Source organism: Pleurodeles waltl, chromosome 9 (assembly GCF_031143425.1).
Source record: "Pleurodeles waltl isolate 20211129_DDA chromosome 9, aPleWal1.hap1.20221129, whole genome shotgun sequence".
NCBI classification, from domain to species: Eukaryota; Metazoa; Chordata; class Amphibia; order Caudata; family Salamandridae; genus Pleurodeles; species Pleurodeles waltl.
In genome coordinates, this window is record NC_090448.1 from 183,524,355 (window position 1) to 183,542,425 (window position 18,071).

The window sequence follows — 18,071 nt, forward strand, 5'->3', positions numbered from 1 at the left end:
CCCTTAATTTTTCAAGCTAATCACCAGGGGAGTTAGGTCCTCTTGCAAAGAAGAGCTCGTGGATTTCAATGGAATTTGTCTAGCGTGGAATGGTGACAGGGTAGGGCTTGTTTGGACATAATCCAGGTCCTGCGTCTCCAAAGGCGAAAAGCGGTTGGTGCAAGGAATTTCATGGATGATTGCCTCTATTTGTGGAGCTTCAGATATATTTTGAATTGCAGGAGGTATGGAGGGACAAACATTCGTGGGGGCGCCTTGAATAGCCGACGCCTGACGACAAGTATTGATAGATTGGGTGCCGCTATTGTTGTAAGGTCCGGCGGTAAGAAACGGGATAAGAGTACCCGTCCTCAGCCGTTTCCACAAATTTCTTTCTTTCTTGCTTAAGATCAGTTCGTCCTCTTCAATTAAAGTATCATACTCATTGGTTACACAGTTTGAGAGGGGTTGCGTGGGTTTGAGGATTTTAGGAATTTTCAGTTGGGCAGAACCCATAACGGGACTGCCCCTCGCCTTACATTTCCCCATTATAAATGAGAGTGAGCAGCACAGGCTGTAAAATGGTGCTTTGAAGTCACAAACAAAAGTAAACCAAGATCCCTACCTTAGATCTCAGAGGGGATGCCCGGCCTCCAGCGCGCTCTGACGGGCGCAGACGGGTATGGCCTGCGCGCATCCCGCGCAGTGGGGGTGCTCAGCGCGCTTTATAGCACCTGCGTTGTTGGTCCGGCCCCCAGGCGGCAAGCAGCAAGCAAGGATCCTGGGACTCGAAGTCCCACCAGGAAATAGGGCAGCAATTGGCAGGGGTGTGCGACGCACTTTATAGCTCCCACGTTGTAGGTCTGGCCCCCAGGCGGCAAGCAGCAAGCAAGGATCCTGGGACTCAAAGTCCCACCAGGAAATAGGGCCGCTGTCTCTCCTCACTCTATCCCTCCGTTCACCACAGGCTCTCTGTCTCTCTTCACTCTGTCCCTCTGGTCACCACAGGCTCTCCATCTCTACTCACCCTGTCCCTCCGTTCACCACTTGCTCCTGCCCTCGCGTTACACATCCATCTATTCACTGCAGCCGCCTCTCCTCTCGTTCACAGCAACTCTTTCAGATGACTTTGGCGTCAGGTTGGCAGTTTCTAGAGCAACATCCAGGTCCAGTAGCTGTCAGAAGTGATAATAGAACGGATAGAAGTTTCTGAGGACAATCTTGAATGTTGGGAATCCCAGAGAAGCGGGTCCAGAATGGCGAACTTGCTGATCCAACATCAAGGCAGCTGCTTGCCTTTAAAGAGGCCTGTGACGAGCAGTAACTCAATAAGTCCCTTTTCTCTCCTGCAGGACGAATACCATCCCTGTAAGGGAAGTTTACATTATGAAGAGGATAACTTTCGGGTTCTGACCCTGGCGTTAGGAAGAATAGAGGGGCCAGACTTGGAGAAAGAGTCTTCGCACTGGCAACCGGAGGAGGAGCCAGAAGAGAACAGTGCTGAGCGACTGGAAGAAGAACAGATGCTTGAACATCTTCGGGGGTTGACTGGAGTTGAAGAAGTCGGTGGGAACCTTCCCCTTCGCTATGACCCAGAGCAGGATATGACTAAAAGGGAGAAACCCGAAGCAGACCAGGAGACTACTCAGGAGGCCATTTGCGGTGGAACTGCATCTTCCCACCACGCTTCGGGAGGAGCATGGCTCCATCAGGTGTGTGGCCGGGAGCGGGGACTGGGAAATACACTTGTGGCAATCCAACCGCCCCAGTAGTTCTAACAAAGAAAAATCACGAGGTGGGGGGCTCTATCTTGCATGTCTGGGAAGAGGCTGAGTATAAGCCTTACTACCCTATTGGGACAACGTATATGTTTCTATACATTCTTCTTTTTCCTCCCATATCTAATAGGGAAAGAAACCTGTCTTTTCTCCACATTCCATCCCTTTGAGTTTTAGTGCACATTCATGGTGTTTACAGGTGATGGTATCAAAACTAAGAAGGAGAATCAATTACTTATTATTACTTACTGTGCTTCTCTCAAGCGAACGGCAGATAGACCTCCTCCTTGGAACATAGAAGAGAGACAGAAAAGAACAAGTCTTAATCTTCATCTGATGTTTATGTTGAAATATCTTGAGAAGATTAATATGAAAAGTGCAATCCCTAATTAGAGTGTGACTAATTCCGAAGAAGTGCTGCACAAGCATCACAGAGGGATAAAAACAAAATCTCATTTGGTGGGGAATCATTCGTTTTTTGTTGTTGTTTTTTCTAAAACAAATTCTGATTTTGGATATTTGCTTTTAAAAAACAAAAAAGTTAAAAATAATTGGCAAAAGACCATCAAGTCTGACATAGGCCATCTAGCAACAGTTTTGAACATTGAAGGGAACCATCATGACAGCACTTACTTTCAATGCTAGACCAGTAGTCAACTCCAAATTTGATAGACAATAGTCCGTTAGGATGGCAGTGGAACGCCCTCTTCCACCGTGAGGGATGGATTATTATCCATCAAGTGCTAAATCAGCCCAAGTTAGTGGTATATTAAGTTTGTTACGGTTTAGGCAATCGATGTGTGTATAAGGTATTAATTCAAAAATGTTATGTCTTTGCGTAGAGTGTTTTCTACATTTTGCTTTATACTGTTTGCCTTCAGTCCTCCTGTTTTTGTTGACTTTGTTTTTGCTGGCCTTAGGATTCTGCACACTTTACCACTGCTAACCAGTGCTAAAGGGCTTGTGACCTCTCCCTAAAACATGGTAACATTGGCTTCTACCCATTGGCATATTTAATTCACTTATAAATCTCCAATAAAGTGCAATACATGTCCTCAGGATTCTACTACTTGGCCTGCAGTACTGATTGTACTATCCACTAAAGTATAATTTTAAACATGTATCAGCCAGTGCAGAGCCTGTGTGTGCAGTGTAAACTGCCATTTTAACCAGGCAAAATACATTTTTTGCAAGGTCCAGACCTTCCTTTTTAATACATATATCTCCCCTACAGTTGGCCCTGGACAGTCCCAAGGGCAGTGCCCAGTGTAATTAAAACATCGGACATGTGCTTTTAAGTTTTACATGTCCTGGTGAACTCTTAAAAGGCCCGACCTCTCCCATAGGATAACATTGCAATTTCCTTATTACATTTTCAAATGACTAAAGGTAATTGCTTCATGTTTGGAGCCTCTGGAATCCTAATGTAAAATCCTAACTGATAATGAAGTTGGATTTTAAATTAAAATTCTGAAAATGGCACCTTTAGAAAGCTAGCATTTTCTTGCCTTAGTCATTTGGTGCCTGCAGCTTGTCTCTGGGTCACATGACTGGGTATGTGAGGCAGTTTGGCTTGCTTTGTGTATTCCTCCTAGACAGCCCCACACACTAGCGGCTTAGGTGTGCCTATCACTGCAGGACAGGAAAGGGGAGCTGGGCATGGCACCACTTACACTTAAATAGGCTCTGTCCTGCCTAAAACAAAAGGCTGTATACCCCCTGTAGTTAGTCTGGAGCCAGGGACAGGAAGGCAGGGCATCTGTACAGTTCAAAGGCATGTCTCTAGAAGCACCACCCCACTTCAAAGGCACAACTGTGTATAAAAGAAGAATCACTGACACAGCCACTTCAGTACACATCTGGACCTGTGGATACTCTGACTGAGAGAAGGAGTGCAGTACTGCTAAAAGCACTGCCACTTCTGAACTGCTGCTCTAAAGGAACTCCTGCCCTACTGTGCTGACCTGCTGCCCACTGTCCTCTTGTCTGGGGAAGAAGAATTGGACCTGCAACTTCACCTTGAACCAAGGATACCAGAATTACTCAAAGGACTACTCTGTGTCACGGTGTCCTTTCCTAGGGATCTGCACGTCGCTGAACAAAAGGCCCACCTTCTGGCGTAACCAACTCAGAAAGCTATTATAACACAGAGTTAGGATGAAGTCAGTCGGGGGGAAGGGAATTAGGGTAGGGAGCAGCAGGGAAAGAGATCTGAAAAGTAAAAGTTAGAACAAATATGCATTTACTCATTCATAGAAATGTAACTCATCAATAGACTCTTGACTAAATGCGTCTCCGACATATCAGATGGAGAACTCTTTTGAAATGAGGGCAAAGCCCCTTCTTTGATACATGGAACAAGAGTAAACTATGACCTCAGAATCAAGAGATGGCAAGAACTTTGAACTATGACTATACTGTACACAGAATATCAATCCTGCAACATCTATGTATTCACAACATAAACCTTTGATCATGAAAATCTCAAAGAATTAAATATGCTTTTCACATCTTAAGCTTTTTAAAGAACAATGAAAACTATGATTTGTTTATCTCCAGAAATTCTTTCACATTCACAACAATACATGCCAAAAAGTGTTACTCATTGACCTTGAAGCGCTTTACTCAATAAAACCAGGACACACTTTTACTCAAGTAGCCTGAAACACTTAGATTGTTGTGCCAAGAACCTTTTACTCCTGTGAATTGAAGCGCATTGATTGTCATGCAAAGAGTGCTTTAAACCTGAGGACTGAAGCGCTTGAATTGCTATGCCAAGAGCGCTTTACATCTGTGAACTGAAACACTTTGAATAGTTGTGCCAAGAGCACTTTACATCTGTGAACTGAAGCGCTTTGAATTGTGCCAAGAGCACTTTACATCTGTGAACTGAAGTGCTTTGAATTGTTGTGCAAACAAGCGCTTTACATCTGTGAACTGAAGTGCCTGAATTGTCATGCCAAGAGCGCTTTACATCTGTGAACTGAAGCGCTTTGAATTGTTGTGCAAACGAGTGCTTAACATCTGTGAACGGAAACGCTTTGAATTGCTGTGCACAAAAGCGCTTTACATCTGTGAACTGAAATACTTTGAATTGCTTTTTAAAAGAGCGCTTTACATCTGTGAATGGAAACACTTTGAATTGCTGTGCACAAAAGCGCTTTACATCTGTGAACTGAAATGCTTTGAAATGCTGTGCAAAAGAGCGCTTAACATCTGTGCTCTGAAATGCCTTTGATCGTTGAGCCAAGGCCGCTGTACTCTAGAAACTGGAAAATGCTTTTCTCGTTATGCTAAGGGGCTCTTAACCTTTTGGAAGTAATGACTTTCTCCAAACCAGGATTCAGCAAGGCCTTACCGCTACGAGTGCGATGTACCCATTTTTTAATGCACCATGGATACAAGGATTATTTGGTTAGACGACACTTTGCCATTCAGGAACTCTGTTCTTCTCCAGAGAAATCCCCACGAGGTCTGGCTGCATCGAAGTCTTCAAAATAGTGAGCAACGTGCTTGGGTGTGGCTGGGCTTTATAGGCCTGCCACAACCCAAGATAGCTGCTGCCTCTAAAAACCTGGGAATTGTAGTCCCTTCATAGAATAGCACTGATAAGTGCATCCTGTCCACCAATTTCCTGAACCTGCAGCTCTATGAGCTTTGCCACAGGGCAGACGACGCTGATGGTCACCTTTGGAACAAGAGGTGATGACAACTGGTGCGCATAAAGTGCAGCAGAGTCGTGCAGCGGAGTTTCGGGCGAGACCTGGACCGCGCCTGGCCTTATTCCTGACACTCTGCTGGCCTCCTGTTCTGAGCCACCGGAGCATGAAAGGCTTCGCATGCAGCTCCTGGACCCAGTTGCAGTCAATTTCTGACCCCCAAGTGGTGCCCTTCAGGTCCTGGATACCTGGTGTGGCTCAGCAGGCTATTAACTCAAAATTTCAGGCTGTTTGCAACAGCAAGTGGGCCCGTTTGCACCAAGACTGCATATCTCTCACTGAAATTCAGCGAGACCCCATCTCTTCCCATAGCAGCATCAACAGCCCATGGGGGACTGTCAATGTGCAGCTCCAGCCCACCCGTCTGTGATGTCCAGCCTGTTCATTGCATCACACTGTCTACCGCCTGCAACACTCCCCTTTCTCTTTGCAACCCTCTCCAATGTCAATGGGAATCTTGCCACAAACCATGAGAAGGGTAAAACTTCAGCAAGCCTAATCTGGGACTGTATCCAATATGCATTACATCATGGTCGACTTGAACATTTGACTTTGGCCCAGTCCAGAGCGATCAGATTGCAGCAGTTGGCGCTTTCTGCTTTTAGAATGCTATTTTATGGTTTATTCTTTAAAACTTAATAACTCTGGTTCTACTTATTGGATTTTTGGCATTGTTTTTAATCTGAAAAATTAAGCACTATTTTCCTAACCTGATGTGGGATCTGGTGTGGCATTTTTACTGTTCTACTGTTTGGACTTTTGCACAGATATTTTACACATTGCCTCTAAGTTGAGCCTAACTGCTCTGTGCCAAGCTACAAGGGGGTAGAGCATAGGTTAGTTTGAGGTTTGTGTTACCCTGACTAGGATTGTGGTTGCAGCTTGACCAGGGCTCCCATCATTCAATTAGTAACCCAATTACTAACATTGGTGGCAGTGGTGGAATAGGACTTGTGTTTGTGCAGTGCCATACTACTATCCTATCTAAGACCAATTTGACTTTTAGGTTCCACCTGGTTGGCTTTTTTGTTTTAAATTCATTCCTACTCTGACTGACTGATTGTGTGTGGGACCTTGTCTGTGAAGATTGATTTTGTGCCTGTTAACCTGGAGAGCTACACTGTGTCTGAGCTCAATTAATTTTGCCAGGAAGGGTGTAGCCCGCTAAAAAGGAGCACCAAGATTGTGGAGTTCCAAAACGCCTTGAGGGCATGGGCAAAGTCCCACCTGATTTCATTCACAACAGATGACTAGGAGAAAGAGGAGGGTGTGGAGGAATCAAAGCAGGTCTTGCAAGAGTGTCATAGAATGCAGACTGCTGTAAAGGGACTTCCCAGGATTGGGGATCCCTCCCCAGGCAGGAAGCAGTGGGTCCTCTTGCAACCTGGCCCTAGAGGAACAGGTGCAAAGGAAAGCAGAGACAGAATATAGGCTGAAATGAACAAGCACAGGATTTGACAAAAAGAGGCTGAGAGGGAAAGAAACTGGCCATGGATCTAAAGAGACATACTGTGGAAGAAAAGAAAGCCTTTTGGCTTATGAGAGGAACCTTACGGAGCTAGACATTAAGGCCAGGCAGGCAGCCTTCAGCAGTGATACCCCCTGGAGATAAGAGGGTTTAAATTTTTTAAGGACTGGTGCCTGACTTTGTTGTGGCCACAATATTGACAAGTGGTTTGAGGCTTATGTGATTGCCTTACAGATGTACATGACCCTTAAGGAGTACTGGGGGCTAGTCTGTGGGGGCATGTCCCTAGAGAAGGGAGGGACAGCATACTTGCCATAGAGAAGAGAGAAAATATATGTTGTTCCCCCATGAAAGAAGCCCTTGTCAGGAAATATGGTCCGACCCCAGAGAAGTAACCTACGTACCCCACACTTCATACCATCCCCACACTAATAGGCTTGTTACAAGGTTCAACAGGACCCTAAAAGGTACAATAATTGGCTTGTCAGAGCCCATGAGGCAGAAGTGGGAGATTCTCCTGCCATGCCTTTTATTTGCCTACAGGGAAGAGCCGCAGAATAGCGGTTGGCTTCAGCACCATTTGAATTTCTCTACTGGCAACCTGTAAAAGTAATTCTAAGTCTGGTGAAGTAGGGCTGGTAGCAAACTCCCAGGAAGGTCTGCAGGATGTTGTGAGCTTCATGCTGGCATTCCATAACCAGAGGAAGTGCTTCTGGTAGCAAGTGCAGGAAAATCTAGAAGCCAGCCAGGAGGTCATGAAATGGTAGTATAACCAGGACACCACTCTGGTCGTGTTTCAGTCTGGCCAAAAGGTGTGGATTTGGGAGCCTGCTGGGCAGGCCTTATGAGATGAAGGAGTGCAAAAGTGATGGCCCAAACCTGGTAGACCTCAGCACTCCCAGGAATACTTTAAGGGGCCTACATGTCAATCGCTTCAAACCCTACTTTATCTAGATCTGAAATAACCATGCTCCTTGTAAATGATGATGTTGTGGAAGAGGAGTGTGAACTTCTCACCGACCTCCTTACTTCCAAGAAGCAGGGTGGAACAGCAGAGGGTGTCTGCCTACTGACATTAGAACAACAAGTAGACTGCAGCCAGTTGTTGGGACAGTTAGCCTCTTTATTCTCCCTTACCCCAGGGCTCACTACTTGGTGTACAGCACACTACTGGGGACAGCACACCTGTGAAGAGCACAACTTACAGGTTGTCTGATAAGGTGAGAGCCAGCATTAAGGGGGAGGTCTTGAAGATGCTTGGAGTTGTTGAGCCCTGCAACAGCCCTTGGTCCAGGCCAGTGGTATTGGTCCCCAAGGCTGCTTTTCCAGGTGTGGAAGGAAATGTCTCTTTTTGCATGCTCACCCCCATATTTTTGGAATGATGCTGCTGGTTTTCTACTCTGAGAATGCACTGAGGCCTTCTAAACAGATCTCGTTGCCAGGGTTTAACCCTATAGAAATTGCATGCCAAATTGGTTGTACACAATTGGCAAGGTCTGCCTTACTTCTATGTCCCACGTATATGGTACCCAGGGTATCCAGGGTATGTAAGATAGTGTGCCCACTAAGGGCTGTAGCACTACTTGAGCTGCCCTATGTGAGACAAGGTACAAAATGGCTCTCAGCCTGTCACTGCAGACCAGAAAGTCAGTGTTTCCACTGGCAGTTTGACTTTGCTGTTTAAAACAATGGCAAAGCCACCCTATATCTTAACATTATATATGATTCCCCTAAGGAAGGCCTATAGATTCATATGGCAGGGAGACGTATTTTGTTAAGTAGCGCATACATTTTTTGATATGTTTTAACACCAATATTTCCAAATTGTTGTTTTGCTGTGAATAAAGTTAGTAGCCCAATTGTCTAACACAGGGTTACCGAGTAGCATCCCAACTCGGATAACTACTGAATGGGACTACATAAACAGGTCATGTAAGGTATGTAAGTATTTATGACATTAAGTGCGATTTGATGGTCAAGTCAAATTATTATCAGTTTTCAAGTTTAGCAACTTTTAGAAAATTGCCAATCTGTGCCTCTGCTAGTCCAGCGGCCTCACAAATGCATACAACACATACAGCTTTCTGCCTGCCTGGGGAGATGTGTGAATGACTGCCAGCCTCAGGAACAAAGGCAGTTATCGCAGAGCGTCATGTCACCGCTTCTGGCACGATGGCCACTCAGGGAGTTAGCTCAGAAGATGAACTTCAAAGGGGAAGCCGCCTTTGATGGGCTGCCAACCACAATGCCCCTGAGCAGGATGCCTTTGGTTCCTGTAGACAGAATGGAGATACAGCCAAAAAGGGTAAATTTGCCCACAAGCCAGTTTTACCATGTGCAGGTAGCCCTCCATTAGCCACACCTCTAGGGTGCGCTACCAAACTCCTGATGACTGAGGGAAGGGTTGTGCCATCTTGAAAGGGGCTTGAATGTGGCATTCTGGTGTAGCCAGATGCCACACATCACAGGATGATCATGACTGGGTAGGAGGGGACCCAGTAGCCCATCGGCTAGTGACCACATGGTCACTTCAGGGCACTTTCCTGGGATAAATATGGCACATCTAGCCTCCTGACCCTCAGATCATGCTGTAATCAGAGAGAGGACCAAAGAAGGAATGCCCGATGCCCTTAGCCCTGCACAAAGAGAGGCTGCACTGTCGGAAGGCCTGCATCTGCTGCTCTATGGGATAGCAAAGTTTGGACTGTGCCTATGGCTCCTGGCTCAGAGATAAGTTGATTCTCAGCACCATTCTAGAGCAATGACTTCAAGGATCGGTCAGCTGATCTTCTGGAACCAGCTCCAGGGACACAAGAGCCGAAAGAGCCCAAAACGACAAGTTGGTAGACACTGCAGACATTTTTCCACTTCCAGTTGCTGGGCAAGATAGTCAAAAGTTAAACCTGTGTATGCTGGATCCATGATTGCTATCAAAGTCTGAATTAATCATACCCAAAAGACTATACTAACCTAAGAATTTTGCCCCAATTGTGGTGCAGACTGACCATTTTCCCACTATTGGCTGACCTGTTGCTGTAACATAGAGGATTTCGAGGTACCCCAATCTCTGTGGTCAAGTTTGTCCCACTTCACTTGTGGACTGAGGAGCACCCACAAAGACACCCCCATCTATGACACCACAACTGCAGCATCCTTTGATCATCTTTTTGCAAGCATCCCTCAGCATCAGGACCACTCCTTTGATGTCTGTGGCAGTCTTATATATTTGGATATTGCTTTAGAAATGCACTGGTGACCAGTTAACTGTCCAAAGTATGATTTCTGGTCCTCTAAACCACTTTCCAGCCAGAGGTGATCACCAAACTTGGCTAGAGTTGCTAATTTAACTATTTTAAACTGTTTTAAAGTTTACAAGGATGTGACGTCATGGTCTGAGCTGACGACTTTGGTGCAGGAGGAACCAGGTTCTAATCTTGGCATTGGCGAAACTAAGATTCGGTTTGCAATATTCCTCCAGGACTCCTCTGCGTGCTCTGCTTCAGCTTCTGAACGTCAGATCAACCGCAGACTGCTCCAGGAACTGCTGTAACTGCAACAAAGTATCCAAGACGACTCCTGTGACCTGTAACTTCAGCTCCAGCTAGCATTTGCAACAGTTTCCAAGGTGTGCATGCTCTGAGGATTGCCTATCTTCACACTGCACCAGAAGAACCAAAGGAATCTCCTGTGGAGTGATGGAGTCACTTCCCTGCTTCAGCAGGCACCTCTCTGCGATGACAACCCATACTCTGGGACTCCTCTCCTGTCGATGAGCGTGAACCCCGGAAAACAGGTGGTGGACTAAAGGGACCCAGACTGTCCAAAGGTTCAGCTGTCCAAATTTGGTGGAGGTAAGAGCTTGCATCCCTGTGCTGCGACAGTACCCCTGTGCAACGCGTCTTCTGCAGCTCCTTGGGCTTCTGTCCTTTTTTCCCAAAAGTTCTTCATGCACAGCGGAGCCCAGGTCCCCAGCACACATGCCTGCAATGCACAGGTCCCTGAGTTGTTCTCCAGTGGCATGGGATCCTCCAGTGTAGTGCTGCGAAGACCGCACTTTGCATCTTCTTTGCACTTGTGTTCTGGGACTCCCGTGGGCGCTGCCTGGTCTTCTGAGGGCTCTCTGAAGTGCTGAAAGCCCCTCTGTCTCCTCGGTCCAAGTTGAGAACGCCAGGCCCCTCCTGGGTCCAGGCAGCTCCTCTTTGACACAAACCACGTACCTGCTTGAACCAAGGCTTGTCGGCAGAATCCAGAGACACAAACAGTCTGCATCCAAGAACTCGACATGGGACATCTCCTGCACCAAGCAGGAACCCACAGCTATCTTCTTTGGTGCATTTCTGTACTTTTCTTCCAACAGAAGAATCCACTTTTGCAACTTCTACCTGTTTGGCAGGGGCTCCTGTTCTTCCTGGACTCTTCCTTGACTCCTGGACTTGGTCTCCTCTCTCCATCCGTCTTCAGGTCCAGGAATCCATTGTTTGTTGTTTGCAGTCTTGCTTGCTTCTTACATAATTCTTTGTCACGACTTGAGTGTGTCCTGAGGAAACTTGTTGTACTTTACTCCTGCTTTTCTGGGCTCTGGGATGGGGTACTTTACTTACCTTTGGTGTTTTCCTACACTCCCAGCGCCCCTCTATACACTACACTTGCCTAGGTGGGAATTCGACACTTGCATTCCACTATTTTAGTATATGGTTTGTGTTGCCCCTAGGCCCATTACAATCTATTGTATTTTCTACTGTTTGCACTATTCTATGACTGTTTACTTACCTGTTTTTGGTTACTAGTGCATATGTTGTGTATAATACTTTACGCCAGAGAAGGGACTGGGGGTCCCTGAACCGATGTAGACTGGACTATGCAAGGAGAGCACCGTTTGTGCCATTCAAAACATTTTCAGAGGCTCTGGGAGGATATCCCTCCCATGCCTGTAACACCTATTTACAATAGGTGAGGGTGTAACACCCCTCTCCAAAAGGAAATACATTGTTCTGCCTTCCTGGGATTGAGCTGCTCAACCCCCAGGAGGGCAGAAACCTGTCTGTGGGGTGGCAGCAACTGGGTCTACACTGGATACCTCAGAGAGCTGGTTTGGCAGTACTTGGGGGCCAGGGTGCACGGGATTGGCCCCCCAATACCAGATTTGGATTGGGGGTCAACTACTTGATCTTAGACACCTCACATGGCCATTTTGGGAGTTACCATTGTGAAGCTACATATATGTATTGACATATAGGTAGTGCATGCTTATAATGATGTCCCCACACTCACAATGTCCGGGGAATTGGCCCTGGACAATGTGGGGGCACCTTTGCTAGTGCAAGGGTGCCTTCACAAACAGTAACTTCACACCTAGCCTTCAGTAAATGAAGATTAGACATATAGGTGAATTATAAGTTACCTGGTGCTGTGAAAAATGGCTGTGAAATAGTGTGTGCACTATTTCACTCAGGCATCAGTGGCAGTCCTGATGAACAGTTTGTATGAGCTCCTTATGAGTGGCAAAAGAAATGCTGCAGCCCATAAGGATATCCTGGAACCTCAATGCCCTGCGTACCTAGGTACCATTTACTAGGGACTTAAAAGGGGGGGTCCAGTGTGCCAATCAGAATTGGAATATGGAGTCACTAAACTATAGTGACAAATTTGGTAAGTAGAGAGAGCATAAGCACTGGAGTTCTGGTTAGCAGAACTTCAGTGACACAGTCAAGCATACCGACAACACATATATGCCACAAACTATGAGCACTGGGGTCCTGGCTAGCAGGATCCCAGTGAGACAGTAAAAATACACTGACAACTAGGTTTTAAACTATGAGCACTGGGGTCCTGGCTAGCAGGATCCCAGTGAGACAGTAAAAACACACGGACAAACACTCACAAACAGGCCAAAATTGAGGGTAACCATGCTAGAAAGAGGCTACTTTCTCACAGACAGGCACTTCCCTTTTGAAGTGTTAGGTTGAGCTCCCTTCCACCCTTCCAGCCCTGGAAGGCCCATCATAATGCAGCTGAATGCAGGTGAGTCTTTCAACACACACACTCTTCCTGTCTTTGTGGCTGTTTGGCAGAATGCACAAAGTTTACCTCTCACCTAGCCCAGACGTGTTTTGGAGGCAGGCTGCAAAGCACACATAGCAGTAAAAGAAGAGAAATGTCCACTTTCTAAAAGTGGCATTTCTAAAATAGTAATGTTAAATCTGACTTTAGTAAAGAGAATTTATCATTACCATTCTAATATTATGAAACATGATGCAGCTCCTCCTTTCTGATCAGGAATTACAGCTTAAAATTATTTGAAGCAATTTCCAATGCTGGCATATGAGAGGAGTAGACCTCACAATAGTAAAAAACGACTTTGGGAATTTTTCACTACCAGAGCATGTAAAACATAAATGTACATGTCCTGCATTTTTCTCACATAGCACCCTGCCCTATGGGCTACCTAGGTCCTACCTTACGGGTGACCTATATGTAATAAAAGGGGAGGAGTTTAAGGTTTGACAAGAGGTTTTAAATGCCAAGTTCAAAGTGGCAGTGGAACTGCAGGCACAGGCTCTGCAGTGGCAGCTGAGGCATGTTTAAAAGGTTACTTGAGTGGGTGACACAATCAGTGCTGCAGACCCACTAGTAGTATTTAATTTAAAGGCCCTGGGTATATGGTATACCACTTTACAAGGGACTTACAGGTAAATTAAATATGGCATTTGTGTTTGTATCCATGTTTTAGGGGAGAAGCACATGTACTTTAGCACTGGTCAGCAGTGGTAAAGTGTTCAGAGTCCAAAGACCAACAAAACGATACAGCAAAAATGTGAGTCAAACAGGCAAAAAGACAGGGTAGACCACCCTAAGGCTGTCAGGTCTAACAGTGGTTGATATAAAAGTTATTTAATGCTTCTATAGTTCATATCTCCAGAACCCTGTGGTGAATTTTGAAGATTAAGGTCTCTAAACATTGACAGAAATTGAATCATTTTTTTTTAATTAGTTCCTCATTTCTTTCCTGTTATATGACTTTCTCATTCTGTTATTTGTCTCTGCTAAATGCTTTACACATTGTTCCTTTGCTAAGCCTACTGCTCAGTGCCACAGTTACCCAGGGTTGATCTAAAGATTAAGTAAATGTCCCTGACTGGACTCAAGATGGTAGTTGTCAGTATAGTGCAAATAGTACACCCAAATCCTCACAAGGTGCCACTCCAGCACTTAGGTTTTGTGTGTATTAACGTAGGCTCAATGCAGTCACCAAGACTGACGCACATCCCATCCCTCAACTAAAGAGCTCGTAGATCAGTTAGGAGCTGCTAAGTTCATCAGCAAGTTCGATTTAATGTCTAAGTGCTGGCAGAATACCTTAACAGACGGGCAAAGAGAGGTCTGCATCCTCTATCCCAGAAGGGCACTTCCAGTTCTGGGTAACGCCCTTTGGGTTGAAGAATGTTTCGGCCACCTTCCAGAGGCCCAGGTAGCCAGGTCCAGGCTGGGTTGAAGAACTTCACTGGCACCTATCTTGAACACAGTGCAGTCTTCACTTCTAGCTGGGAGGACAACCTGTGATTCCCCAGAGAAGTGCCTACCTATCAGTGCTAGTAAGTGATGGATAGGGCGGGGCTCAGTGGTCTACTTGGGGCACCAAGTGGAAGGAGGCAAGGTGCAGCCCCTGAGGGTCATGATTGAAGTCATTCTGGCTTGGGAACGCCCCTCCCCCCTCAAGACCCAGACAGATGTGAGAGCCTTCTTAGGTCACACTAGTTACTAAATGAGGTTTGTCAAGGGCTATGATACAATTGTTGCAACCTTGACAGAGCTGGCTTCCATGAAGCAGCCAAATCAGGTGAACACCCTGAAGGAGACAATTTACACAGCATTGTGCTCAAGGCCCCTAATTTCTCCAAGGAATTCATTGTGCAGACAGATGCCTCAGAGTATGGCATGGAGCATGCTCTCATGGCTAAACGAAGAGGGCCTGGATCAAACTGAGGCCTTCATCACTATGAGGTTACAACACCACTGGGAACAGAGGCAGAGTGCAATAGAGAGGAAATCCTTTGCAGTGGTATGGGCTCTGAAGAAGCTGAAACCATACCTGTTTGGGGCTCACTTCGGACAGACCACAGACCGCTCAGCTGTTTAATGCAGATGAGGGGTAAGAGAATCCCAAACTTTTGAAGTGTCCCATCTCCCTACAGGGAATGGACTTTACAGTGGAACACCATCCTGGAACAGACAATGCCAATGCTGATGGTCTCTCTAGGTTCTTCCACCTTAGTCAAGAAAACTCTCAAGGGTTTGGGTAGTTCTTCCCCCTTTCAACTGGCAGGAACATGTGTTAGACCTGTTTTTGCTGATTTTGTTGTTGCTGGCCTTAGGCTTCTGAGCACTTTACCACTGTTAACCATGTTGGCATATATAATTTACTTATTAGTACCTACTAAAGTGCACTACATGTGCCCAAGGTCTGTAAATTAAATGCTACTTGTGGACCTGCCATCCACTTCAGTAGCACTTTAAGTATGGCTCACGCCTGCCATTGAAGAGTCTCTGTGTGCTTAAACTGCTATTTCGACCTGGCAAAATAAATGTGACAAAATATGATGAGGTCCCCTTTCCAATGTGGCGTGGGGCCCTTTAGACTTCCACATCTCTGAGATATTAATAGCGACTGGGCGGAATGGGGGCCCTCTGAAGGTTGCAGGGAACCCCGCCCTGTGGTAGCTGCAGGGGCCTGTTTTACTTCCCTGGCTATGCCTTTGACTTAAGTTCAGGATACCTAAAATACTTAAGATAAAACTAAACGCTTGAGTTAACAAAAACACTATTGAAAAACAGGTGTATTAATCCAACATGTTTTTATTGCTTTCTTGAAGGCTTCAAGGTTTACTCTGATGAAAATTGACAGCATGGAATGTCTTAATCCAGCACGTTCTCCATGAGCAGTAGACATAACAAAGTTTGCACCGTTTCAGGGTTTGAAAACTATCATAATTATATAAATGCACTATGTGTATTTAACAAAATGGTTAAAAAAACCTTTTCTTGTATTGTATATGTCCGTGTAGCGAAAGTCAATCACCGCTTATCATAAACTGTACATTTCAAACAGAGTTAAATGTGAAAAACGATAGCAGCAGACAATTGATGTGGATAAATATATGACCGTGATCCACGGAGCTTAGAAACAGCAGAAGTGCACTTTACATTAAAGCCAGTTATTATTTGTAATTAAGTAGCTAGGAAAAGTATGCTTAGACGCTAAAGAGCATTACCTTTTGCAGATAGTTCACTTCGACGTACAAAGAGACTACAAACACATCTTTCTTTCTTAGTGGGAAAGTTACAGATCTGCAGAAAGACAAGCAGGGGTAAAGTCACGCCTGAATAGGCAGTGAAAGAGTTCAGAGATGTTCAGAGTTAATGACCAAAAGCAGACCGAACTTCGTGCAGACGTTCTGCGTCATTTGCGCCTTACGGCAGCGCGCATTTCTCCAGCTGTGATACACTTCCAGCAGGCGGTCTGTGAATGACCCTTAGCTCTGTGGATAGCAAAGCAATCTTAAGTTCTGATCCTCTGCGTGTACTCTGGCTGTGCTTGTGCTGCTCCATTAGTTCTTTCTTAAGCCTCCCCCTCAAGTCGCGACAGCATTTCCAGAGGTCAGCACCACTCGTGTTGGTCAGTGACACAGCATTAACTTTATCTAGAAGACCGACCTGCGTGCTCTGTGTTTCTGCAAGAGTGAGTCTGGGTCTTTAAGTACCAAACACTTCGTCGTTGATGAGGATTTTCAATTAATCTCTGCCGCATTTAGCATTTGCGCTTCCATAGACAAGTTAATGACGAGAGAATATTAAGCAGTGCAGACCAATGTCCCTCTCTCACCAAGGGAGGCTTATATTTACGCATATATCGAATTTGATTGTATTAGCTTGTCATGTTTCCTAAATGATAGCGCTCTGTGCACTGGAAATCTGCTTTAAAAGCCATAGTGTCCACAAAGTATTAATTCGTATGGTTATATAATACAGTTCTGCAAATATTTTATAGCCTAATGTTGCGCATATGTGAAATTATAAACTATTGTAACACCAAATTGGTGTTGTTTTTCTTTGTTTTTTTAATCTTTTCCCCAAAGATAAAAAAAACAAATATATCTGGGTAGCTGAGTGTGTAAATCTCGACTACCTTTGCAAGTTAAGTCTCTCTCAGTGTAGGCTAAAGAGAAACTGTAGTTGATCATCAGTACAAGTGATACCACCGTGATCTCTTATTATGCGCATCAGATATTTATGTATAATTAACACTAGAAGGCTTTTTTTGTGATATATACACACTGTGGGAAGGAAGACACATACTCATAGAAAGTGACATGGGCGCTCATCCTGCTTCCTCTAGTGATTGATGACTTGCGAGTGCAATTTTTGCATTCATGGAAATTTCTTTAGAGTCCATGATATTTTCATGGCTTTTTAGAACACTGCAATTTCGTGTTCTGCTCAACAATTTCTGCACCACATCATGGTGCAGATTTACTAACACATTGCACAGGGTTTTACGTCACTTTTGTGATTCAAAACTTTTCACAAAGTTTTGGGGTGTGATTTACTATCCAATGTAAACCAGGATTTGTATTTCAAAGTATCCCAAAGTAATGCAAAGTTGGCTATGCACTACATTGCACTACTTTTCATAAAGGGAGTGTTCCATGAGTGGTACATATGCATTCCCATGCAAACACACATGGGTTTTAATCAGTCATGGCTCGCGCTGACTCAAAGGGGCGGGGCAGTGCGCGCGTGGGGGGAGGGTTGAGAAGAATAAAACGAAATTATAAATAATAATTTTAAAAAACACTTACCTGCGCTCCACTGCCGTGCCGCACCTCGGCCTCCTCCTGTATATGCTGCACGCAGGCACAGGCTCCTAGCCTGTGCTGTGCCCATTGGCTGGGTTGCTGGGCTGGAGAGAGCCCTGTGTGCATGTGTGTTTGGCCGGCCCTAGACAGCCGGCCAAACACACATGCGCTTGGATGGGGAGTGCTGTGCACTCCACCTCTTTGTTTGTCACCCGTGTAGCCCCGGCCCTTAAAAAAAAATCATAAACATAGTTTCTGATTGTTTTTTTTTTTT